This window comes from Podarcis melisellensis (genome assembly GCF_964234715.1).
Source record: "Podarcis melisellensis genome assembly, chromosome: 3".
Classification (NCBI taxonomy): domain Eukaryota; kingdom Metazoa; phylum Chordata; class Lepidosauria; order Squamata; family Lacertidae; genus Podarcis; species Podarcis melisellensis.
In genome coordinates this window covers 44,456,847-44,483,823 of record NC_138530.1, presented here as the reverse complement: position 1 = coordinate 44,483,823, position 26,977 = coordinate 44,456,847, and the positions used below count along the sequence as shown (strand labels likewise).

Genomic DNA, 26,977 nt, shown 5'->3' with positions numbered 1-26,977 from the left:
GCAAAGTTTAGAAAAGGAGGGTAGTTTAATTATTTTTAATTTTTAATTTTTATTTGTATAAAATAAATTGAATCTTATCAGGCTTCAACATTTCCCTTCCGGGGTGGGGTGGGGAGAGGAATCCAATAAGTAGAATGAACCATAAACTTAATGGAGAAAAGATTGACTTCAAATTTTGCAGTGAGATACTATATCATTAAAGATTTTTTTCTAAACAATTTATTCTTTCTCTATCTGAAAAGTGAGAGAAAAAGTTTCTTGCAATGGAGGAATAGAATTTACATACAGAAACGTGAATATTTTAAACACAGACTTTAAAATCTTAACTTCTTTAATATTTTCAGTTTTACATATCAGACAAACCATCAGCAGTAATTCTAACTTCATTTAGATAGAGAATAGTGCAATGGGGAATTTATAATGCTGTCTGTCTTGCCTCAAACAGATGTTTGAAATGTTTGTAACAATAACAGAAAACACATGAAAGATGATGTGTCTCTTCCTGGCAGGCCCCACCCCCACCCCCAAGAAACCCCTCCGTAGCTGTTTGTATGAAGCTTTGAAAAAGAATCTTAGCTGCCACTATGCTTGTCTGTGGAAATATAGTGCAGAGGAGAAACAAAGGAATCCAGGTGTATCCTTGCTCCTGTACTGCACCACTCCTTCAGAGCCTGAGCAAATCATCCTTCTGGCTATGCTTCCACCCGCTGCCATCCAGCTGGAGATATGAGAAAGAACTGCAGGGAAGAGTCTGCCTCTGCACCACCATATACTGCTGGCACTCTGCTGGTTTCTGTTTGAGTCATTGAGCCCTGACTGTCTTTATACATGTTGAAATGCAGGGGAGGAGTGGGGGTGCAACCAGCCAGTTCCACCTGCAAATTGTGTTGGTCGAGCAGGCAGCATATGTTACAATTTAATAATAATAATAATTAAAACAGGTATATACAGTGGTACCTCGGGTTACATACGCTTCAGGTTACATATGCTTCAGGTTACAGACTCCGCTAACCCAGAAATAGTGCTTCAGATTAAGAACTTTGCTTCAGGATGAGAACAGAAATTGTGCTCCGGCGGTGTGGCAGCGGCGGGAGGCCCCATTAGCTAAAGTGGTGCTTCCGGTTAAGAAGAGTTTCAGAGAGAGAGAGAGAGAGAGAGAGAGAGAGAGAGAGAGAGAGAGAGAGAGAGTACACACTATCAGGTCAATCAAAGGGTACACCATTTTTTTTCTCTTGGCCCCACTAGGCAACCACATGCTATAATCAAGGCCGGGCTGGATTGAATATCCAAGCCGCCTGCCTTTTTCAAACTGAGCAATCCTTTTCCTAGGTGTGGCTTTCCTATTGGAATGCATCCACTCTTACCATACCCAAAAAGCCTTGCAACAGGTGCTTGGCGAAGGACTGTTTTATTTTCATGTGATGTAAATAATTGTACCATGAGCAATTGTACCATGTGCCTATTTTACAATCATTAAAATGTCCAGTCTCTAAGGGAGACATCATAGTTTGAAGCACTTTGGTGAAGTATTGATAAACTACCATCACTATGCAGTTCGCTCTTAGGAATTGCTTTGGGGCACCTATTTCAACTGAAAAGCACGCTGTCAAACAAAATAGCTTATGGAATTTTCTATTGTCTCTTTTATAACTCACTATTATGAAGAAAAGTTTTTTTCCCCCAAGCTTGGATTTAATAACTGCAACCCAGTTCCAAGTTATTAATGGATTTATAAGATTACTGATTCCCAGGTGTACGGGGGGGGGGGGGACTCTCCTATTTGCTTTTTAGGAACCTGATATTATTTTTGTTCCTCAGGTATGCCCTCCCTTTTTTCCTCATATTTATTTCAGAAAATAGGACTTGGTTGAAGAAAACTGGTGATTTTATGCCTTTCCCATAAAAATACATATAAATTTACAAAGTACAAATAGCAACACCATAAAAGGCAGAGCAGAACTCTTTCAAGAACCTGAAACAGTTCAAGTCCTGCAATCTGTCAAAGCTTCACAAGGAGGAATTTGAATGTTGAGTGACAGAATTCTACAACTCACATGCCCAGCACCTAGTTGGAGATATCGCCTTGCCTTAGATCAGAGGTCAGCAAGCTTACTGAACGATGGGCCGGTCCGCACTCCGTCCGTCAGAATATGGGCCAGAGCGTGTGCACACACACGCTCTTCTGGGTCAGAGGAGCACCCATGCTTGTGCACACACACTATTTCCGGCGTCCTGTACGTGTGTGCACACACTATTTCTGGCACACATCCGGGTTGGAGGAGCGCCTGTGCACATGCACACAGGCGCCATCAACCCGGAAGTCAGTCCCCGTGTCGCACTGGTAAGAGGGGGCAGAGGAGGGCAGCAGGGGTCGCCATGGGCTGGATAGACGAGCCCCATGGGCCGCTAGCGTGGCCAGCGTGACGATGCTGCTCCGGCAAACCGGCACCAGAGCAGCACACGGAAACGCCGTTTACCTTCCCGCTATAAAGCGATACCTATTTATCGATTTTCACCCGGGGGTACTTTCAAACTGCTAGGTGGGCAGGAGCTGGGACCGAATGACGGGAGCTCACCCCGCCGCGGGGATTCATAGAATCATAAAATCATAGAGTTGGAAAAGACCACAAGGGCCATCGAGTCCAACCCCCTGCCAAGCAGGAAACACCATCAGAGCACTCCTGACATATGGTTGTCAAGCCTCTGCTTAAAGATCTCCAAAGAAGGAGACTCCACCACATTCCTTGGCAAATTCCACTGTCGAACAGCTCTTACTGTCAGGAAGTTCTTCCTAATGTTTAGGTGGAATCTTCTTTCTTGTAGTTTGGATCCATTGCTCCGTGTCCGCTTCTCTGGAGCAGCAGAAAACAACCTTTCTCCTTCCTCTATGTGACATCCTTTTATATATTTGAACATGGCTATCATATCACCCCTTAACCTCCTCTTCTCCAGGCTAAACATGCCCAGCTCCCTTAGCCGTTCCTCATAAGGCATCATTTCCAGGCCTTTCGAACCGCCGACCATGCGATCGGCAAGTCCTAGGCACTGAGGTTTTACCCACAGCGCCACCCACATCCCTAGGTTGCTGACCCCTGCCTTAGATGAACCTTTTGCTCATGGAAGGACCTCCCTGTAGCCAAATCAATGTATTTATTCCTTACGGGTCAGAGGATAGGCTCAGATGACAGGTGCACTTCGCTCTTGAAAATAGTGGCCTGGTTGTTAGCCGCACAACACACAGTTGCAAACTGTGCATGTCATGGTGACCATCACAAAATTAAAAGTAAGGGTTAAAATTCTTCACTTTTTGTCTAAATGCTTGAATGTTCTGTTTGAACAACCTGCCTACATTGCAGTATAAGCACAAGAGCCTATTTCATGCTGTCTTGTGGTACATTACACCCTTGGAGCAACCTCATGCTGAAGGTAGTAGAGGTGCTTAGGGCGCTGAGTTTAGATGCCCATTTCCCCACTTCCTCTCCAGCAGTGTTCTGTTCCTATCCTTTCAGCACTTAAAATCAAATGGAGGTGACACAGCACTGAATCAGCATCAATTAGAATGGCCAGTAACTGACTCCATTATGCCCTTTCAGCCATGGCTTTGTGGAGAACTTCCAGGTGGTTGAATCGGTCAACCACTTTCTTGGAACTCAAGTTCTCTTAAGGAGTTGTTCAAAACTGGCAATTTGTTGTTCAGTTGTTTTAGGAGTAGAAATCACCTCACTGGTTGTCTTTCAAAATGTTCTCTCTCTTTTTAAGGCTCTGAGATTTACGAGTTAATTAGGCACCTCTTTTCTTCCTAAATTGGCTTTTCATATCTAAGGTTTAATGATCCAAAGCCAAACAATAGTGCCAGCACATGGCTTTTTAATTTTTACCCAAATCATTCTTACGTTTTTTGGAATGTTTTTAATCCTCCAGTCACTTGGTTCACCCTGAAAGCTTGACTTGCATGTATGAAGTCTGTGGGAAAAAGAATTATCTTAATTTTTCATTCAATAAACCTCTCAATGAGAAATCAACACTTCATTACCACCGTTATTTAAAATTAAGATTAATGTTTTAACATGCCTACATACATTCAAGAGTATATTTTCTCTGGATTTCTTGGCATGAACCATGGACACATTTTTCTTTTATATCTATCGTTCTTTTCCCTAGGAAGTAGCAGGCCAGTTGTTTACAAAAAGAATAACCTGATTTGAATAATAATAATAATTTCTATATTTATTGAGGTGGAGATGTGAGTATGACAGAAAAGAGATGACAACCATAGATGATGATTTAGGTGTTTCACTAGTTGTTTCAACTTCTTTTCTTTTCTTACTTTTTTCTTTTCTTTTCTCCTGGGCAGTGAATTAGTAGAAGTAATTGATTTATTGTCCAATTTGTTGCCCAATGTCTTTGCTTGTTGAAAAAGTTATCATTCTGACATGTAAAAGCTTCCACACAGAAAACAATTTTACAGTGGTACCTTGGGATACAGCTGCTTCAGGTTACATACGCTTCAGGTTACAACTCTGCTAACCCAGAAATACTACCTTGGGTTAAGAACTTTGCTTCAGGATGAGAATAAAAATCGTGAGGCGGTGGCGTGGTGGCAGCAGGAGACCCCATTAGCTAAAGTGGTACTTCAGGTTTTGAACAGTTTCAGGTTAAGAACGGACCTCCGGAACGAATTAAGTTCTTAACCTGAGGTACCACGGTACATCCTTTTACCACACAAGATTGCTTAGCTTTGGTACCATTTTAAAAAAAGGTTTCTTTATTGTGTAATCCTAGCAAAGAAGAGAGCATGTAATGAATGTGGTGATGTCATACTAATCAGATTTGGTTATGTGATAATATCGCTAAAGGCAAATTAAACTGTCTCCTTGCCCTCACTTTGAGTCACATGCACCGCCTTGCCCCCATGATAGAGGGGCCCAGGGCCGAGTGAAATCAGTGCCCTGTGCCTGCGTGCCCCACATTGTGTGTGCATGATGTCAGCGCACACCACAGTGTGTTGGCATTGCATGCGCACACCCGGCAGTGTGCATGTGTGGCTGCTGCAGAAGTTGGGGGCCCTCTGAATTAGAATTTTGTGGGGCCAGCCCCCCATATTTGGCACCCTTGCTTTGACTAGATGGAGGGAAAGTGTATACCCAATTCTTTTTTTAGTTCTTGTTTTTAATGGTTGCTGAAACCCATATCTTGATGAAAGTGCTATGGATGCCAGCACAAAATGGCTGCCATGGGCAGCAGCAAAAATAATAATAAATAAAAATGTGATGGTACTCTGTATCAGTGAGTGTGGTCACAACCACACTATCACCACTGCATGTACTGTTTCCTAGGGCAACCTTGCTGATGTTGACGGTCTTGCTGTCAGGGTATTTGCTCTTTGCTTTTGCCTGTATGCACCGCACCACAATATTTTGCCCCGATCCAATTCTAATCATACATAGTTCTACGTGATGAGCTGGGACAGAATAGAATGTGCTTCAATTTAAAAGCAAAGTTGTGCAGATGGACGACACCTGCACATCCAGATGTGGATGTTATCAATTGTACTACGTTGACTTTGCATGATGGTTTGCAAGAGTTCATAAACGGTCATCTCATTTACTATACCTCAACCCCAGTAATTGTAACAAGCTCCAGAGTTCCTCCTGTTATTCTAGCTTGGGATGGAGTAGGGATACAATGTGCTTCTGATAACTTCTGAGCATCTAGGAAATGAGGTGATCCTCTACCCCTTTCTGCACCCCTGGAGTGACCAGAACAGTGAATTTCTCCTGAAGGATTCTGGCAACTACACATTTTGGGTTCACCAACAAGGCCAGCCAAAATACTAAGACCTTTGAGTGGCAATACCCAACACACTGATTCTTCCTATTGGTAAACTGTGTACAGCCGAACTGTACAGGTTCCGCATAAATCACAAGACCTAAAATAAAGATACAAAACAACAGCAACAACCCCCCACAACCTCCTTCCACCACACCCTAGCCCAAGAGTCTGTCCAGCACCCTCAGCTTTTGTAGCTGGAGTCAGTCTTAGCCCTGCCCTCCCAGGCCAGGTGGGGAAAGACCAGAAAGGCAGGAAGCAGATCTTCCAGGACTTACAGCCAAAATGGTATCTGGCCTTTCAGCAGCCTCAGTTTTCAGTATACACTGATACTGCTGAATATAATATTAAAGACTATGGCTATATCATATTTCTACTCCTCTGATAATATGACTTGAATATATTAGGGACTTTGATCTTTGTGAATTCCAAGCTAAATTGACCTGAGCTACTCCTTCTCAGCTAATGTGTGGGTTGAAACATAGTTATCCAGTAGTTGTTTGCCTCCTGAATGTTCCAATGCAGATTTCAGCTCAAAACCAGAGAAAATACATCCATAATGTATTTGGGGTTGGGGAGAACTATTTAGAAATGTGTATTTTGAAAGTAAGCATTTTCTTTAAATACTATCTGAATGCATATTTCTCTGTAGATAATTGTTGATTGAAAAAGACATTTAATGCAGAGATTTCCATGGTAGGGGAAGCACATTTTTCCAGTTCTCAGTGAGCAGTGCATTTTCTGGGGAAATGCCAGCAGATCCTTGCCCAAGGTAGCACATCAGTTATAGTAGATAGTACAGAAGAGTATTGCAAACCTTATTAGAGAATAATATTATTAGAGAATAATATTATCACAAAAAAATCTTATTTCTATCTTTAAGAAGACAGAAATCATGACTAGAAATCTGTATGAAATCCAGAATAATGCAGATTGAAGGTACAATTAGTAATCTGGTAACAGGTGCATTTGCAATGAATAGGGGAAAAAACTGTTTTGAGTTGCTGGAGAATTGTATATTAATTCAAAAGGAAGGAGGCATTGCAAATTCTTAAATGCTCATGAAGTTGTTTAAATTGTTAAAGCTAAATTAGATTGTTATCTTGCCACTCCCTATGACTTCTTTAAACTAGCACTGCACTGCAATTGTCCTCCCCTTTTAATAACAGTAATAGCATTAATAACTATTTCCTGTTTGTGGATTGCGGCTCAGAGCAATTCTTTCTACTTCTTGACTTCCAATATTTGCAGTTTGTTTCATGCAGAGCTATTTGCAAACTGTTGCCAGATTAGACTTGAAGTAAGCTGATTTTTATCAAGCCACTGGGTAATTCTGACCATTTCATCTGACAATTTTAGTACTGTACCATGGCAGCTGACCTGTGTAAGTGAAGGATTAGAGTAGCATCAGTATACTGAGAAATATTTTTGGAAGCATTCTTTCAACATGTGCTCATTAAAGGTAAGAGAAAAATCTATTGCCTTTTGTGTTTCAAACAAAAGATTTACCGAGGTCTGTTGGCATTTTCAGTTTTGTTAAACAAGGAGGCTTTAAAATAATGGGGGGTGTTACATAGCAAAGTTATTACTGTGATGCCCTTCCCATTAACGATTAAGAAAAGTATGAGTATCTGTCATAGGTTTCTTTGGATAAACTAATAGATTACTGCTATTCAGTCATTAAATGTGTGTTAAAACAAAACACAATATGTATGCTACATGCTTTCCATTTAGCTTTACAGTGACATTTTTCTTTTAATGTCGTTGCTGAAAGAGAGCACTGTATTTTCCTTAGGACAGTTAGTGTTTGATTAGGAGTAGATAATCCTCCGTACAAGTCAATAAGCCTGAGAGGGATTTCAGCAGATTGTTATTAACCCAAAATCTTGTCTTTGCCTGTTTCCCCCCCTCTCTCTTTGGTTTCCCTTTATTCACTTTTCCTAGTCAGAAATGGTTTCACATTCCAATAAAGAGAGAGACTGCTTTGAGTGAAATGGTGTTCTTATTGGACAACTGATTCTGTTTGCTTGGCTTAGTCACATAGAGGAGATAGAGGTAGCTCTATCTATCATCCCCTGGCACCACATTCTGAGAAGCAAAAGAAACGGTGTCAGAATATATTTTTGCATTCATAGAGAGCTGTTTTTGTACTTGATTTTTTTTCTTTAAAAACCTCTGCTGGATGAAATTTAATTTTGAAATCCTTGTTTTTCAGAATAACTGAAATGATAACATTGTAGAGTAATGTAATGCCACAGGTTGTAGTTAGTCCCTGTGGGTTACTTTATGCAGTTTATCAGAGAACACAGAAGATATAACTTCTGCATATGTTTGGTTTCCTATTTACATTTTGTGCCATAGTATTATTAACAGGATACAAAGTTAATAATACAGGATACAACTTGCTTTTAGCAAGTATTTCTCTATTGAGGGTGGTGGAAATAACACCTGAAGCAGCCTTTGTTAGATATTCCATTTTTTTGTTGTTATGAGCTTAAAAGGTCTGAAACTCAGAGATGAGTAGCAAGAGGTTCAAACCCATTATTCCATCAGCATGCATTAACACTTAGTTTGTATTTTTTCTGTTTGTGTTTGTTTCCTTTTACAGTTCCATTGCATTCTTGTTTAAGAGCTGGCTCAAATGTTTATGGGTTGTTTGCCATTTGGAATTAAGAGGTTCAATTCATACACTGTTATTGAAATGGAAATATTTTTTAAGAGTTAGGTACACATACGTCGAAAGCATACATGGAGAGCCACATGTGTTTTATGTAGCATATTTGAGTAGTATGGGTTACAAGGACAGCAAATACCTTTTGCTTTCCAAGTGCAGATTTAATTCACAGTACAAGGGGAAATACCTTACTGCTTGTAGTGCAAGCTGACTTCATTATTTAAAAATCGAAATAGGCACACCCTCCCAAATCATTATTTTAGTTTCTAAATGTTTATGTTTTGTATACAACTCCTGTTTCCAAGATGGGAGCAAATAAGGCACATTCTTCTTACTTTGTACATTGTTTAAAATGCAGTATTTGTAATCCTAGAGAGAGAGATGTCACAGAAGCGATGCAGTTCAATAAAGCAAATGTGGTTTAATTTAGACAACATGCTTGTGTGATTGGGTATGATTAAAGTATCATTTTCATCCTGTGAAGTTATTGTCTTTTTTTGGAACATCCTCCTATAAGGAAAGCCAGACTGAATATTACTCATCACGACGCACCATATGGTTCTTAGTTGGTAGAATTCAAAAGCTGTTCCAGGGAATCTGTTATAGTCACAGCAGGCTAATGCTGTGGCTAACTAGCTGGCTTCTTTAGTGTAGGCATTGTCCTGTTTTTGCTCTCCAGGGGTCTCAGTCATCAGCTCTGAGTTATTTGCAGTGTTGTTCCCAGCAAAGATGTTCCCCAAACAAATGTTTGCTTGCTATGGTACCACCCATTTGTGAGATTTGATGTGATTATGTGAAGTATATACCACCTGATAATGGTGTGATAACGTGTTGAAGGTTCTGCAGTATATGTGTGTGTATTATTAATTATATATTATATTATATTATATTATATTATATTATATTATATTATATTATTATATATTATTAATTATATTATATTATTATATTATTATTACCTTAGCCCTATTATCCAGGGTTGTACATCTTGCAGTTCCACAAGCAGGGAATTTATTGATCATAGAATTCAACGTATTGAATATTTCAGGTCTATTTTGTGGTTCTAAGGGAAAGTTTGGATATGTTTTGGGAGGAAACTTGCAAATTATGAGAAGCCGCAATGGTCACTTGTCACGTGACACTGTTTCTTACATTTCAATGATTAGCAGAGTTTTGAACAAGTTTATCTGTATGAACAAGTTTATTTGCTTAACTCGAAATATTAGGCTGCAGGATTCTGCCATACTTAGCACAGACTTTGGATAACTTAAACGTTGTGCAGGACTGTGATTTTTAAAAAATAATTTGTTTTGTTTATAAATTTTTAAAAATCACTTTTTAATACATTGCAAATCACTCTTACCCCACCCCTAGGCCAGAACTGTACATCATTTTAATCGAAGTTTTACAGTCAGGGTGACAGCGATTTTGTCAAAGCCATCCGCAGCAGGGATTTTAATCTAGGTTTGCTTGAATTTGACCTATATAGATTGTGGTGCAGAGAAACTGTGCTGATGCACCTACTTGAACAAGATAGTCATATGCCAAAAATTGGACATTCTAGCTACTATACAAGCCACACAGCTTAAGTCATAATTTTTCTGTAGTTTGGTACACCTTCTTTAGTATCATAACCTCATAGAGTTGCCTTGTTGTTCTCACATCTTCATTGTTCCTAAGTATCAAGTTAACCTTTAAAAATGTGCTTTTAAGTGAATGTTAGCCTTTGTTGTCCTTTTTTTGGGGGGATTGCATGACCAGGTTTTTTTGGGGGGGGGGGGAAGAATGGAGTAGGATCCCAGGAATCATACTTCTTCTTTTCCTCTGGTTACTTTTTGTTAAAGTGTAGGCAATAGTCTCCAGCGGAAGCTGCCTAAGGACGGCTTCTGGATTATCAGCATTACTCAGTGCATTACATAATGTCATTTGTGCTCAAATGATTTAGTGAAATGGGTAAAAGAGATGGAAAAGGAAGTCAGGTTGACTCTGAAATAACAGTTGAAGGGAACTCTCAAGTTAGTAATTCTGGTGGTGCTCTAAACTCAGATTATGATTATTATGATTTGTTCACATACTTTCTTTTTAAATTTGGCAATGTGTGAATGTTTTGTTTAGTAACTGTAACACTGGAAAACCTTGTTCTTTTTATTGGGCAATGAAATATTTTCCTTTGGAATCATTGCTAAATATCCATATCACAGTCATCTAATTTACTCTGCACAGGCATCTATCATTGGCTGTTTGCATATTGCTGGCAGTAGAGAATTTTGGTAGGACTGCCCTAGTGTATGGTAGTCCATTAGTCCATGCTTGTAAGATAGAAACCAGGGCTGTTTAGTGTTTTTTAAATGCATTTACATCAATATACCACCTCTGATTTCAAGTGGATGATAACTTTTTTAGCTAATTCCAGTCTTGTATAATCACATCAAAGGACTGTAGCATTACCAAGAACTAAATGTTCAAATCTTCATTAGGTTTCAGCAACTGAATTTTTCAAAATGAACATGTAAAGTTGGATAATGTTGGCCACCCCACCCTCTTCTTTATATCGTTACACATGCAGTAAGTTGAACACATGGAAGTCAGAAGCCACATGTAATTCTATTCCCCTTCCACACACTCAGTGTAGCATGTAATGTGCTATTCTTTATTTTGAGAATGGCTGTATGAATGGTTTATAAGGGATAAGGCAGTCTCTCAACCTGGTCCTAAGCTGTATAGGATCTGTACCTATAGCTGTATAGGTTAACACAAGAGGCACTGGCAGCAGTGATTTGTCGTCCAAATGGGTAGCAGGAAGCTTATTTTATCTGGCTATCGCACAAGTTATTGCTTTTGTATTTCCCATGGTGCACTGATTCTCCCTTCGCCAGAAGAAACAAATGTATCAAATGACCAGAAGGGGGGGGGCGGCAGTGGGGATAAATATGTATGCTAGTATGCATTTGAGAAGTACTTTGATTTGTCTGTAGCACACTTGCCAAAAAGATTGGGCAGTACTTGTAAAAGCCCCAGTCTCTTGTCAGAAGAAGAGCTCTAACAATTTGACTGAACTTGTTTGGATAATTAAACTTTGAAATGGTTTTATTGGATTACACAAATACACACCTTTGATCTGAAAGGAGTTCTGTCATGTCCTCAGTGAAATAATCCAAGTTCCCCCCATGAGTGCACAGATAGTATTTCACATTCTGAAAACATTTAATTAATTTCTTTGCCAAAGTATGTAAGCTATGAAAACACTCAATCAGTTGTTGTTGTTGTTTGTTTTCCTTGGCTGCAATCAGACTGTTGTTTAAGATGAAAGAAGAGATATCGTGCATATCTGTGATTAACTAGGCGGTTCAAAGCTACAGGATGAAAAGGATGTTTATCTGTTCTCTGCTAACTACTTACAAATAAAGACATATAATCAACTTAGGATGTATAAACCCAACACAACCATTAACAATGTTTCAAAAGAGGATAGCTGATGTGGCAGCAAGGAAAAAGAAAGCAAATTAGTCATAGAATCCTTTCTGTTTTGAAGATCATATTTGGGTTTTTATTTTCATTTATACAAGGCAGGTCTTAGCCTTTGTGCCACTGGTCTGATCCAACCTCACAGCTCCCCTCAGCCTGCCTGTCCACATAACAATTTTTCTCCCCACTTTTTCCAGGAGGTAGGAGATTCACTCATTTTGATTGTTAAACTGTTCCTATGGATCATGTGAACAATGCTCAGAAATTTTGGACTCAGACAATTTCAAATTCACAGTAAAGCCCAGTATGGACAAGCCTGATATTCAGATATTTTATGCTCCCTAGACTTCACTGGTTTATTACTAGAATGGTGACAGATCCGCCCCCCCCCCCAGATTGACATAATAAAAAACTGGCAATTGTCCCTTCTTGCAGTAGAACAGTCATATCTAAATTGAAAATATTTCAAGAGTGCAAGAGAAATTAGACAACTGTCATTAAATTGCAATGCTACATGAGCTGAAACTAATTTATTTTAAGTGAAAATAAACCTGTTTCTCCTTAACCTGGGGCATGTTGAAATTCCCATTGACATCAGTAGATTTGAGATGTTAATAGCATTTGACTCATTTATTATCTTAAATAATGAGCAAAAAAATATATAGCATCTTGATTTATTTATTTTTAAACCAACTAAGCTGTTGAGAACTATGCACTTCTCTTAGCCTTTTTTGGTATCATCCGCATTATTATTTTTTAAAAAACCCAGTTCATTTTAAAGGGCTTTTGTGCTACTTTCCCCACTACTTATAATAGGCTTTGAACTAAGTATAAAGAGTATTGAAAGGTATGTGCTTTTAAATTGAATCTAAGTTAATCTGTAGCTCCATCTCTGTGGATCAGTGAGTGTCAAAACAGCATGCACTGCCAACTGAAATGAAGAGGCAAACACGGTATGCTATGATTAAAAAGACCACCACTTTACTAAGGAACGTGAAGGATTCTAAGCCAACATGGCCAGTGTGGAGGAGAGTGTGAGGCCTCAGTGTGAGAGGCAAGGGGGACCTTTGATCTCATTGTAAAACAAATTGTGATCAGCATGTTGAATCTTTGTCAATGATTCAGACACTCAAAGAGTCATAATAACTGGCAAGAGTCTGAAAGCAACCGGGATTGCACCTTTCTTACATTATTTGCATTGTGTTACTAGCTTTTTTAAAAGAAGAAAGATGTATTCTCACTAAACAAATGCACCACATAATGAAGGCCAGCCAACTTTTTTTCCTGACTTTCAGTTCTATCCCAGGTTTAGCTTGCAATGTGTATTACGGCTTCGTAGTTCTTCACAACTCAGTGTGGTGTTGCCATTTATATTGACATATTAAAAAGACCTCTAAAAATTGAAAAACAGACTTCCAAAGCAATCTGCTGAGTTCATGAATGAATAGGGATTTGAACCTACATTGTCTAAATTTTATGCTCTATCCATCAATACATTTTTTTTTAAAAAAAATGGAAGCTCTGTTGGCTTACAATAATTTCCAAGTAATAAAGTTGTTTTGTATGTAATATGCTACTTGGGAAAAATGTGTTTCTTCAAATGTTTGGATCCTTCATTAAAAAATGATGGTTTTAAGATACTTGATGATAGTCCTATTTTGCCCTTTTAATGTAAAACATTGAGTTGGATTTCGGCAGTATGCAAAGACTCTTGCTTAAATGTTCAGAATAACTTTTTGTTGTTGTTTAGTCATTTAGTCGTGTCCGACTCTTTATGACCCCATGGACCAGAGCATGCCAGACACTCCTGTCTTCCACTGCCTCCCGCAGTTTGGTCAAACTTATGTTCATATCTTCGAGAACACTGTCCAACCATCTCGTCCTCTGTCGTCCCCTTCTCCTTGTGCCCTCCATCTTTCCCAACATCAGGGTCTTTTCCAGGGAGTCTTCTCTTCTCATGAGGTGGCCAAAGTATTGGAGCCTCAGCTTCACGATCTGTCCTTCCAGTGAGCACTCAGGGCTGATTTCCTTCGGAATGGAGAGGTTTGATCTTCTTGCAGTCCATGGGACTCTCAAGAGTCTCCTCCAGCACCATAATTCAAAAGCATCAATTCTTCGGCGATCAGCCTTCTTTATGGTCCAGCTCTCACTTCCATACATCACTACTGGGAAACAATAGCTTTAACTATACGGACCTTTGTTGGAAAGGTGATGTCTCTGCTTTCTAAGATGCTGTCTATGTTTGCCATCGCCTTTCTCCCAAGGAGAAGGCGTCTTTTAATTTTGTGACTGCTGTCACCATCTGCAGTGATCATGGAGCCCAAGAAAGTAAAATCTCTCACTGCCTCCATTTCCTCCCCTTCTATTTGCCAGGAGGTGATGGGACCAGTGCCCATGATCTTCGTTTTTTTGATGTTGAGCTAACTTTTTGTTAGACACATCTAATTTGCAATCTCTTGTTTACATTCCATTCAAATAAATAAAAGTCAGTATTGGAGCATTTCTGATACTTTTGTTCTCCCACAACAATTAAAATGCAAAGAAATCATGGGGGGGGGAGGTGAAAGATTAAGCATTTGCTTGTATCAGTCTACTTTTAATATGTATTGCAGGGCTCCTCAACATGGTGGCCTCCAGATATTGTTGGATTATAAATCCCACCATCCCTGACCTTTGGCTATCCTTGCTGGGACTGATGAGAGCTGTACTTCAACATCTGGAGGGCATCAGGTGGCTTCCTGATGCATTGAACCGAGAGTGTTAAAAATGACTTGTGCAGTGTTCAGATCCTTTTATAAAAAGTCATTGAGAAACTTAGTTATAAATAATTGTGCTTTTAGAAGAACTGCTGCTATCAGGGGGTGGGAATCAGTTGATTCATCTTCCTTTATGATAATAGTAATTAGATGCAATAAAATGATACAATTCCAGTATTTCCAAGTTTGGAACACAGCAGTTAGTTTTCCAGATATACGCCTCTGTTGGGGGAAAGCCATTCAAAGTCTTAGAATCGGGTATGGGTAATGGGGAACTGCAAAACAGTTGTTGGAATAAAAAGGTTTTTTTTATAAAAATCTTCCTAAAAACAGCATCATATTCCTTTGGCAGGGTTTCCAAATTATTTTGAAAGATTAGTAAGTATGTATTATTCCACTTGAATGATTCAGTTCAGACAGTATCTGAAGACCACTCTGAACTTTTGCTTCCCTGAGTATTCAAGTGATTTTTACAGTCAAAGCGCCATTGAACTTTTTAAAAGTACAATATAAATGGCTTTTTCTCTTTTCTGTATTATTCTCATCCCTGAAATGCCCTTTTATTTGTATTATTTTCACTAGATCCTCCCCGTGATCCATGGCTTGAAAGAAAATGTCTGGGACCATCGCCAGTCGCTCCAATCTCCTGCCTCTTGCACTCTGCTGAACTCTAAATTGGTGCCATGTTCTGTGGTACATCGTTATGGTATGGAATGTGTCATGAGGTGTTCATCACTTGGATTAGTTGCCACACTTCTGCCTCTGTCAAAGAGAAGTGCAGAGGCCTAAGGTGGATACAACAGGATTGACTGACTGAATACAGCACCCTGGACTTATTCTCAAAGGTAGGATCACTTTAGGCAACTTTAGACAATGGAAATATGTCTGTAAAATGTTATCACTTGAGTCAGTATGAGATAGTGAGACAATGTCTTTCTCATATTCTAAGGCATTTTGCACCCATTTAAAGAGTTAGCATATGAAATACAGAGATGGATTATTGTGAGATACAAGCATTTTTGGAGCCTTGCCTAAGAAAATAATTGAGAATGGTGGCAGGGAAATATGCATTTTCATATAGTTAAGATTGTCACCGTAACTGTATTTATGCTATATTTTAGGGGCAAATAAGGCAAAAAGAAGCAATGGGAATTTAATTTTTTTAAGCAAATAACACTGTTTAAACTTCTGTTTTGAATTAATCCACTTAGCACTTTAAACAGAATTAGAAACAATTATTTAGTATTGTGTTAAATGCGTTCCTGCATATTGAAATGCACGATGAAGGGTAGCATTGGAAAGATTCTGCACCCAACCGTAATTTCCAGGGCTAGAAATGTAAAGTTTTTCAATAAATGTCAAGCATTTTATTCCCTGCTGCTGAATTTTCTTTAAATTTGTTCCCCTTAGATGCTCATACCACAATTAAATTAATTTAGATTAGCCAGATAACTATCAGGCTATTCTGCGACATTCTGTAGGAATGTATGCAAGGAATTCAGGCTCAGGCAGTAAACCGGGTAGACATGTTTTAATAGTTTAGTCAGTATTTGAGTTGCAGGGTGGTAAACATTTTCTTGGACACATTCTCATACACGAAAAATTGATTTGTGAATTTGATGTGGCCTTATCCTTTTAAAAGTATGTAGTTCAATGAGTGCTAGGATTTCCAGACAAGTATTACTGTTGGGTTTGTATTCCACATGCTTCCTGCAGAGTGCAGCAAAAATCTCAATAGATTCTAAATGACTGTAGATAAATTTCATTAGTAACAGTCTTCTAGAGTAAACATACATCTAGGCTATGATGGACAAAAACCATAATGCTTTCAGATACGTGTTTTCAGTTATGTCTGTGCAGTCGTGAGTCCTTGATTTCACTTGGCACTGACTACTCCACTGATTTCATTGTGTCAAAAAGAATACTGTTCATTGTCATATTTTTGAGTCATTTGCCTTCTATGACAGACTGATGTGTGTCATAAAATACTACTCTTTTCATACTGGTGTGTGGTTGTTACTATATATTGCTGAGGAAACTTCTAAGTACAGTGGTACCTCAGGTTAAGTACTTAATTCGTTCCGGAGGTCCGTTCTTAACCTGAAACTGTTCTTAACCTGAAGCACCACTTTAGCTAATGGGGCCTCCTGCTGCCGCCACACCACCAGAGCACAATTTCTGTTCCCATCCTGAAGCAAAGTTCTTAACCTGAAGCACTATTTCTGGGTTAGCAGAGTCTGTAACCTGAAGCATATGTAAGCTGAGGTACCACTGTAATGAAGTTCTTCACATGCTGTTCTTCAGGACACCTACTAGTCTCATTCCTTGACCAAGAAGTCTCTCCCTACTGCCCAAATGATACAAGGTAGCTTTAATTCACTGGCCTTTCCTCAACAGCTGGAAATTTTAAGGAGTTGACTATTTATGCCAGATGTACTTGAACATCAGTCTCAAACTCAGTTTATATGATATATTTAGTGTTCTAATATTTTATAGATAACATTGTGAGGGTGAAGAAGAAGAAGCAGCTGATTTGATTTGAATCAGACCATTGGTCCTTTTCATCCCAATATTGTCTGTTTCAACTAGAAGCAGCTCACTAAGGTTTCAGAGAGACTTTCATAGTCTCACTACCCACGATACTTTTAATTTGAAAATGTCAGGTGTTGAACCTGGGTCAATTGCATGCAAAACATTTGCTGTGTCAGTGAGCTTTGCCCCTCCATAGTATCACTTAGATGGCTGGTTATGCAGTATCATGCTTCAAATTAAAAGCATCATCCCAGGTAGATGAATTCCCTACCTGGGATGAACCTGAAGGGTGGTTCTAGCCACTCCCTTGACAGTTTCATTCAGTATATCATTTGACAGGGCTCTGAAGTCTTTAAATTGCCTTGCCTTTATTTCGTTTTTCCTTTTTAAAAAGCTTATTGTCACAGAGACACACAATATGATGTGTATTACTGCAATGTAGGCATTTAATGAGTTTAAATAAAAACTAGCTGTTAAATGAATGATCATGCGGTTCTTGGTCATTAATGGAGGTTGTTATTTATGGATTTGGAAACAGATGCTAACTGACAAATTAAACAGTGGTTATGAACTGAGACTTACCGGGTTAGGAAGTGACCTAGGCTTCCAAGTTTATGCCTTTAATCATTGGATCAATGTTTCTCTTTGTGTAATTATAAATGTAACAGTTCTCTGGCAGGGTCAATACATTCTGAAAAATCAACCTTAAGTGTCATGGCCAATACTTCACATGGCCATAGCCAATACTTAACTGTGCAGAAGATTTTAGCACTACTTGTTTGTCTGACTGCATAATCACTACTTTTTTGGTGTGGGTCATTCCACTATTTCTGAGTTTAGGTCGATCATCAATAATCTGTGGCAGTTTCTTTATTCTGAATGTGTGAATTATTCACTCAGTTATGATTTTGCATTTTACCTATTCAATTCCAGCAGGCAATGTTTTCTCTGTAGTCCAGTTGGCAATTCTTTCGGATTTCAAGATGAAATGTTTTGACAGGCAATTCCCTGCTGTTTATCCAATTTGTACACTATAGATTAGTTGCTTTTCCCATTGACTGAAATTGGGTAGAATAAATCATGTGCTTAACTCTACCATTAATCAATGGCTTTAAAAAATGGTTAACTTTGGCAGGATTGCACCCTTCAGTTGTAATTGTTTACATAAAATGTAAGATTTCCCCACCCCCCTTTGCCTAAGGAGATTGTGTCATGTGGCAACTATAGAACTGAGATTTTGCTGGATAAAAGCAGTTCTCCTTGCAGGGCCGACTCAAAACATTTTGGCACCTGAGGCAAATCACAAAATGGCTTTTCCCCATTCCAGGGAAGGAGTGAGTGAAGAACTACAGCAGGAACAAGGAAGGTAGTAAAGATCTACAAAGGGATCTGCTGCCCCTGTGGATCCGGCTGCCTCATGTGCTCTCCTCACCCTGCCTCATGCATGGGCTGGCCTTGTCTCCTTGAATATGTGAGTTCATTAATAGGCACCTAGGCATTAGTGTTAAGAATAGGAGAAGGGCCGTAGCTTGGTGATGAGAGCATGTTTTACAGATAAAAGGTTCGCATCTCTAGATAAGGCTGGGGAAAACTCTCTGAAACCCCCTGGAAAATTGCTGTCAATCAATTCAGATAATACTGAGCTAGATGGTGACAGCTTCCTATGTTGATTCTGTCCAAATGAAATACCAATGTCAAGTTAGCCAAGTCTAGTGCAGAATGACAACATTACTTAATTGAGAGACCTTATTTCTTGCCATCTTTGAGAACTGATCTTCTAGTGCTATTATGATCCTTTTTTTGATTTTACAGCAGTCAGACACAACCATGAACATATAGTCTGATTTGAAAATGGCAGTATTTAGTTCTGAACATGTAGAATTACAACCTGATTGGTGCATAGTGAATCCGACAAACTTTATCTTTAGCTGTAATGCTAGATAGCAAACAACTTTAAAACTTGTATATATTTAAAATAATCGGACATATATAGCGATGTTTATTACTTTTAGAGGATGTTATTCTGAATATAACTGAAATACACCAGGTTTTACCCACTTTTTAACACTCTTCCGTCCAACAAATGATGTAAGAAATGTGCAGGAAAATGTTCTTTGGGGATTTTTTGGCTTTGGATAACAAAGATCCCAACTCACAATTTATACATAACCAAAAATAATACTATTTAGCCTTATTTCCAAAATGGAATAAAGTCTTAAAGTAATTCTGGTGATAATGCCCAATTACTTTGTGCTGTTCTTTGAATCAGCATCACAAATATTTGCCTTGGGCTTGCAACTCATGACTGTTTTGGCAAACTATTGGCAAGCTATGTCTGTCCTATGAAAGTTGCTCCCTTAGAAGGTAGGAGGGAAGGGAGAAGAACAAAAAGGAATAAAACAGTATGCTTTGCTATCTGGTCTGAACAACACTGGATTGCTTTGCCTGGGGGGGGGAGGGGTGTAGTTTATTTTAATGTGTTTGTCCTAAAGTTCCTTGGAGCTGTAGTGGGACGGCAATGGGGGAAAATACTTTCAGAATAATTTTCCATTACCCTAATGGCCAACATATTAAATTGATTGTTACGGAATAGCTGTGGAATGAAAAATGTTGTGTGCTGAAAAGTTAGGGACCTATATCTGTTCATTCCTGCCTGCGGATGTCATTAAGATCTCAACTGAGCCAAACAGACTGGCAAACATGTCTTCAGTCACAGCAGACTGGCAGCTGTGGGGGAACAAGATTGTGGAGGGTCACAGACATTGTTGTACAGCGCATGTTAGTTTTAACCGATTACACCTCATGACAAATGTATAATTTTTGTAGTGTTTGGCAGTCTTAAACTCTTTGGGATACTTATGAGACATGCTAATTGCAATGCTCAGAGATCTCTTGCTGGTATCATTTTGTAGCTTTAGGTCATATTGTGTTGTCAGTGAAAGGGTTAGGGAAGCATGAATGAGCACACTGAGATACTTTGCAATTAAAGAAAAGAACTGGTGTGTACGCAGAGTATGTGTTTTCCTTACGTAAGCTGCTGCTTTCAGAGCACATTCCTTGGATACATACAGTGCCATGATTTTGCTCATTCTGTACCACAGAATGCATGTTTTTAGAATCTGAAAAGGTAATTAAACAATCTTTTGCATTGATTCTAAGTGTATAAATGAATTTGCACTTCTTACATGAAAAGGCAGTGTTCAAGGAGCAAGCACACTCCTAAGGCCTTGTTAGGTAGGTGGAGCTTTGAAGGAAACAGCTCAGAGCATGCTCAGAACAGATGCATGATTCTGGTACAGGTTAAGGTTACCACATGTGAAGCAGTCCTGACTCCAGCCTAATTTGCTACAGTAGCTGTGATGGAAAACCCTGATCACAACAGATGGCGATGGAGCCTTCCTGGTAGGGCTGAATTTCAGGCAGTTCAATCAGGCACATGGCAGGAACCTCTTCTCCATAGTTATACTTTTGGATTAGGATTGGCTGTCTGGTGCAGAGCTGATTAGCCAGAGGGAAAGAAACAGATTGACAGAAATGTTTGCAGGGCTTCCCTCAGTTCAAACAGAAGTATAAGATGTGTATGGGAGATGGAAGAGTACATAGCTTTGAGATCTGGAGAGGAAACTCTTTAAAAAATTGCTTGACATTCTCATTGTGTGCACTGTGCTCCTGTAGTCCTAGTGGACCAATCTCCACTGGATATAGATTTTTCAAACCCATAGATAGGGCCAACTGATTAACAATGATTTGTTTATTAATTCCATGAAGCACCTGCAGTGAAATAAGCTGTTTCTAGATTTTATCCCTTTGCAGTAAACTTCAATAATTAATTATTGCTTTGCAGCTTAAGTCTCAGCTACTGCTGTAAATTGGCAAAACTCCTTCTACTTGTTTAACATAAATATTCCTTTTGATTGGAAGTTAACATTTTCATAAATTGAATAGTCCCTCCTGTGTGATACCAATTATAGAAAAAGAAGCATGTGTGGATGGGGGGTAAAATCTGATGGAAATTTGTACTCAGGTAGTGAGTTTCCCTGTTTGCTCCAAATAAATATTTTTCCCTTCCATGTTTTATATTGTACACTGAAGGATGCTGGTAATGTCATTGAATAATATAGCTTCTGTACTTACTATAGAAAAGATTTTGTGCTTGATTAATTATAATGAAATGTATAAGTAGCTTAAATAATAATAAAGAATCATCAGCTTTTAAAAGATTGCTGATACTCAGAACCACAACTGTTATATCTTACTATCATTTGCATCTGTTTATATTTTGACACCAAGTAAATCATTGTCTTAGAGGAGTGTCTTCCTCCCTGTCCTTACTGCCACCATTCCAGCCTCCTTTCTCACAAATTTCACATTGTCAAAATACAAATCTGCTTTGCCCTTCAACAAGCTTCCTTTGCCAAGCCGACACCCACTCCAAAGGTCAGCCCTCTAAGGACTGAAAGGTAGGGAGGCACCGGTCCCACACAAGATCTAACAGTTGGGGAAAATCCAGAGACTGATACAGAATTTCTCAGAGGGTTACACAAATGCCTCAGTGCAATTGCAGAGTGCACATATGGTGTCATACATTGCAGTGACTCTTCTTTGACAGCATCTGAAGCCAGGGAATGAACTCAGTTGGGACTTTGGGTTAGAGATGCTTTTGATGATCCTATAAAGATCTTGATTGAGAAATGTGGTGTAGTGTAGCTTCCTGTAATCGTACACAAAGCGTAGCAGGCTGAATTGTTTGATATTAACCTATCATAGTATGAGGACTTATTTGTGATGTAAGAAATCTAAACCAGAAGTTTTGACTGTCACAGAATAAAACAATTTGATTTGGGTTATAATACATGCATATCTGTATCTGCTGCCACAGTTCTGTTTGCTCTTAACTTTGGACTTTAGTTGTCATATTTTTTAAAATAAAAAATAAGCCTCCTTTCTACTCTCCTAAAAGGTTTTTTTTAAGAAAATGAAGCAATAATGTTTATAATGCACAACTAACTTTGGGGGGGGAAACACTATATCTAGGTTCTAGCTACTTACTCCAAAAATTAGCCAAGTTAATGGGCTTGCTCATCTACATGTTCCAAAGATTGCAATCTTTTCTTATACCCTGGTCACTAATCTAAAATTATTGGTAAGATTCCATTTGTCTTTTCCTCACTTACAGAGTCACTGTCTAGACTATATTCCAAGGATTCTTGATGATTCTTGTGACACGTTCCTTTTGTATGATTTCAAGTCCATTCCCACTGCTAATTGCACTGTTTAGTAGAATAAAATACATGTTAAATGTTATGTGATGTTACTCTCATTGAAGATGTGCATACCCTGGCTAAAATGCCATCATATAGTCAGGGAAAGAATGCTGTCATAATTGCAGTTATATTTATCCTGACACATAGCATAGAGCAGTCAGAAACACTGCTATTCTCAGTGCTTGATTTTCCACTTGCTGTTTTGACAGCGAGCCTAGTCATGGTTTCCTATGTTTGTGAGTCTTCGTTCGTATTTATTTTTCGGTACTGTATAGTAATCACAAACTTGCTTGTAAAGTTTTGTCAGGCGTTCCTCTTGTGGAACCCTAATTAATGAAAAGTGTGCATAGTATGTAGAAAATAGACTCTTTACAATATCTATCAACTCTCCCTGCATTTGCCCCTGTATCTATATTGTCATTTTTATCCTTCTGTTAGTTTTGCAACCATTTTGTCATTGATAAATGCAGGGGAAAGTCTAAATGGCCAAATCCTGTCTAAGAAAATGTGTTTACAAGATCTCCAGCAGAACACTAGATTTTTGTGACTTGTTCACCAGAAGACAAATTGTTCAGGATATATCTATGGCCAATATTGCTTAGAAATGCGAGAGTTATTTTGGAGTTTTGTTTGTTGGAAATGCAACAACATGTATTGAACATTTTATAATGAATCTTTACTTACATCAGCTTTCCCCATTTCTCCCTCATTTTGCTTTGTCCTATTTGTATCCAATTGTCCAAATACATGATCATCTAAAGCTGTCCCAGTAGAATGTTATTACTTAGAATATCCCTAGTTTCTTACTGGGGAAAACTCCCCTTGAATCCCAAACTATCCCCTCAATTAGACATTAAATGGTGAAAGTACAAAATCGTGCATATCACTTCTTAAATATTTGTAGCATGTATATTATGACAAACATGTTATTAGTCACATGCATCTTTCTGGTTGTGTTCTAGGAGCCCAGGAACTAACATTATTCCTTTCAGGCTTGGCTATCACAGCATCAGCACTTCAGAAGCACACTAGATATAGTGAGTTCCATAAAAACTTTGGCTGCAATTCTGAACTAACTGGGAGCTTAGAATCATAGAATCATAGAGTTGGAAGAGACCACAAGGGCCATCGAGTCCAACCCCCTGCCAAGCAGGAAACATTGAGCTTGTCCCATTGAACTCAATATGATTTACTTTGGAATAGAAATGTATAGGGATTGCAGATTTAGTTCTATTATACCTTTGCGCAGAACACAATAAGGGCACTCCAGGTCATACTAGAAAAGTCCAGAGAGTCTATTAAGCTATAAGCCTCTTACAGGTCATATAGGAATATTGAAAATATGACTGTAGATAGCAAAAAGGGCAGTTGATCACAGATTGTTTTCAGTGAGCAACCTGGGCCAGCCCAAGACATTTTGTTGCCTGAGGTGCAGGATACAATGGTGCCCTGCCTCACAACTGCATGCAGAATGATGGAATGGCAAATTGATTTATCTTTAGTACTGACATTGGGACAACATCCTCCACCATACCTGGGAGCAGCAAGCTAGCTAGCCCAAGAGTTATAGAACAGGCTAGTGGAGAAGACTCAGAGGAAATGGTGAAGGCATTGTGCCAGCTACTACCTGAGGCAATTGTCTCACATTGCCTAAAGATAGGGCCAGCCCTGCAACAACATGGTAGAAATTTTTAAAACAGGCATACTACCCAAATGAAAGCATGTATAAACAACGGAAGGTGAAGTTTCCTGGGCATACCTTTTGTACCCCAGGTATGTAATTTGCTCTCACCCCCTTCCAAGAGGTGGGCGGGGTTTGCTACACCACACGGGTTTACCTGGCCAGTTGCCTGCCCACCTTGCTGCAGGACAATGGGCTGCAGGCTGAGAGTGGGGTGAGGGCCAGGGAAAAGGCTGGTGCTCTCCATCCCAAACTCACTTGGTTTTCCTTCCAGATTCACCCATCAACCCCCCCCCCCAAAATAGCATGGTCTTCTTTTGCAGGCTGACCTTTTGCTTTCTAGGTCAGCGGGCGCTGCTGTGGTCGTAAGATGGTTGCTGTATTCAGAACTGGGAAGGAATTTCCCTGCATTGGCAAGTTTTGCTTTCCCCATAGCAATTTGTCACAACTTTGGTCCGTATCCTATAGTCTATCTTCGAGATGGGGGTGACATCTTCATGCACCCTACACGGCAGCGTTTGCAGGGCTTGTTAAAAGGTGGATTTGTGGGTCACTGGCCCTAGAGTGGCAGCATATAGGTCAAACTCCCGGCTTTTGGTGAAGTGGGAGGGCACACTTTGTAAGTTCACACTTTACAGTCCCCTCCCATTGCACCTGACTCCCCTGCACATCCTCAGTCCCTGTTGGGTTGAGAGGAATACCTTCCAAGGCCTAAGCCATGGTTCTTACACCTGAAATTCAATAAAGTTGTGGCCTAATTTAAACCCATACAATGTTGTCCTGTCTCATTTCCCGGGGGGTGGGGGTGGGCTCCAGGTACAGGGTTTAGCACATGGGCTCGAAATAATTATTGATTATCTATTTAGACTACTATAGATGTTCAGTTAATATGCTTATGTGTGTTCTGCATTTATATTATGCTTTTTGGAATTGATTTGATTTTAAAAGCAAAAACTTCAAGAATTAAATATTAAATGTAAACACAAAAAGTAGTGTGCATCTGCTTACGTTAGGGATTATTGTTTGGTTATTGTTTCCAATGGAGGGACAATCTTTTTATACATTCATGCACGTGAACCATGCAAAATGGCTTTTTACATGAATAAAGAATAAAGGTGTATGTTTTCTCATAGTCTAAATGGGTTTCCATGAAATGTGGCTAATTAATACATATTCAGTTATGAAATATACAGTGGCACCTCGGGTTACATACGCTTCAGGTTACATACACTTCAGGTTACAGACCCCACTAACCCAGAAATAGTGCTTCAGGTTAAGAACTTTGCTTCAGGACGAGAACAGAAATCGTGCAGTGGCAGCACAGTGGCAGCAGGAGGCCCCATTAGCTAAAGTGGTGCTTCAGGTTAAGAACAGTTTCAGGTTAAGTACGGACCTCCGGAACAAATTAAGTACTTAACCCGAGGTACCACTGTATTTATTAGTTGTGCTGAAAACTCATACTGGGTTTTTTAAAATGAAAATGTTATCATATTTATTCAGTATCATATATACTCAGTATTTTCTGTTAGTAACACTCAATGATACTGTCAGGGGCTCAGGAGCAGAGGCACAGGAGAGGGAGGAAATGGAGAGCGAGGGGGAGGAATCCGAGGGGAGCGTAAGCGATGACAGTGGTCCGAGGAATTCCCTGAGTCTCTCCAGCGAATCGGAAGATTCACAGAAGGGGGCGCCCATGGCCAGAGCAAGGGGGGTGCCTAGGGGGACACCCCAGGAAGAAGGGACCAGAGGGGACTCAGAGAGCAGCAGTTGGAAATCAGGACCAGCTTCCCCACCAGAGCGCAGTGGGGGGGAGGAGTCCCAGGTATCGGGATCAGGCTGCTCACCACCAGCGAGAGGAGATGAGTCAGGATTGACCACGCCTCCATCGGAGAGCGCGGAAACGGTCGAGAGGAAGGTTGGAGGCTGGGCGCGCGCGCCAAGTTCAAATGTACAGGCGAGCGGCACAGCAGGTAGCCCGGATAGGGAGCCAGGTCCTAAAGCCCGCCAGAAGGAGGGACAAGAGTCAGGGGGGTCAGCGTCAGAAGAGCCCAGAAAGGAGGAGACCCCGGGGGGCAGAAGGACCCAGAGGAGGAAAGAACAACAGAAGAGGTGGAGTAAGGCTAGAGTCTTAAACTGGTGTACAGGGGGCGGAGACTCAGACGGAGCTTCGCCGGTCTAGGTTCTAGACGTAGAGCTGCACGCTGTGGCTTGTAAATGGAAACTGAACTTCAATAAAGACTTTTGTACATTACAACCGGCTAGCGTTGGTCCTCTGTGAGCTGGGACCTGGAGGCAGCTCTGACAGATACATTAGTGTAGAAGTGAACAAAGTTGGCTTTTCTTCGAAGATGCATTAGAAGGGACTCTTATGAGCAAGAACCTTTTGTAGCTCAACAGCATGTAATCAAACCCAAATTCTTGTTCTTAAACTAAAAAGGAAATCTTTCTATTTAGCTTGGTAGTTTGAGAGCTAGTAGAAAAAGTAGCTGACAGAATTCGCATAGCAGCTGATCTGTATTGAAGGAAGCAGTGATTGTTATATTGGCAGAAATGTCAGATCTAGTTGCTTGGAGTACTTTGGCTTTCTGAATATCTGCTCCTGCATTCTGTAGGGAGGACAGCCAATTTAGTAGGCTGGCAGAGGAGCGCTATGTCCCCCATTAATCTTGTGTTTTCTGTGCTTACTTTTCCACAATAAGCCTTTTCCTCTTCCTCTTCTTGCATTGTGTGTTCCCTAAGCAATCATTTCCTGCATCTGATATGCACAGAGAACAGG

At 39.7% G+C, this 26,977-nt stretch overlaps 1 protein-coding gene across 4 annotated transcripts in view; it reads left to right on the top strand.

The window, feature by feature from the left end:
* CHRM3 (cholinergic receptor muscarinic 3) overlaps positions 1 to 26,977 on the top strand; it is a 224,552-nt gene that overhangs the window by 131,512 nt on the left and 66,063 nt on the right. For all 4 annotated transcript variants that reach the window (XM_081905820.1, XM_081905822.1, XM_081905821.1 and 1 more), the window contains one exon: positions 15,307 to 15,569. The gene's annotated coding sequence lies outside the window, so the exon portion shown is untranslated. The remainder of the gene's footprint in view (positions 1 to 15,306; positions 15,570 to 26,977) is intronic.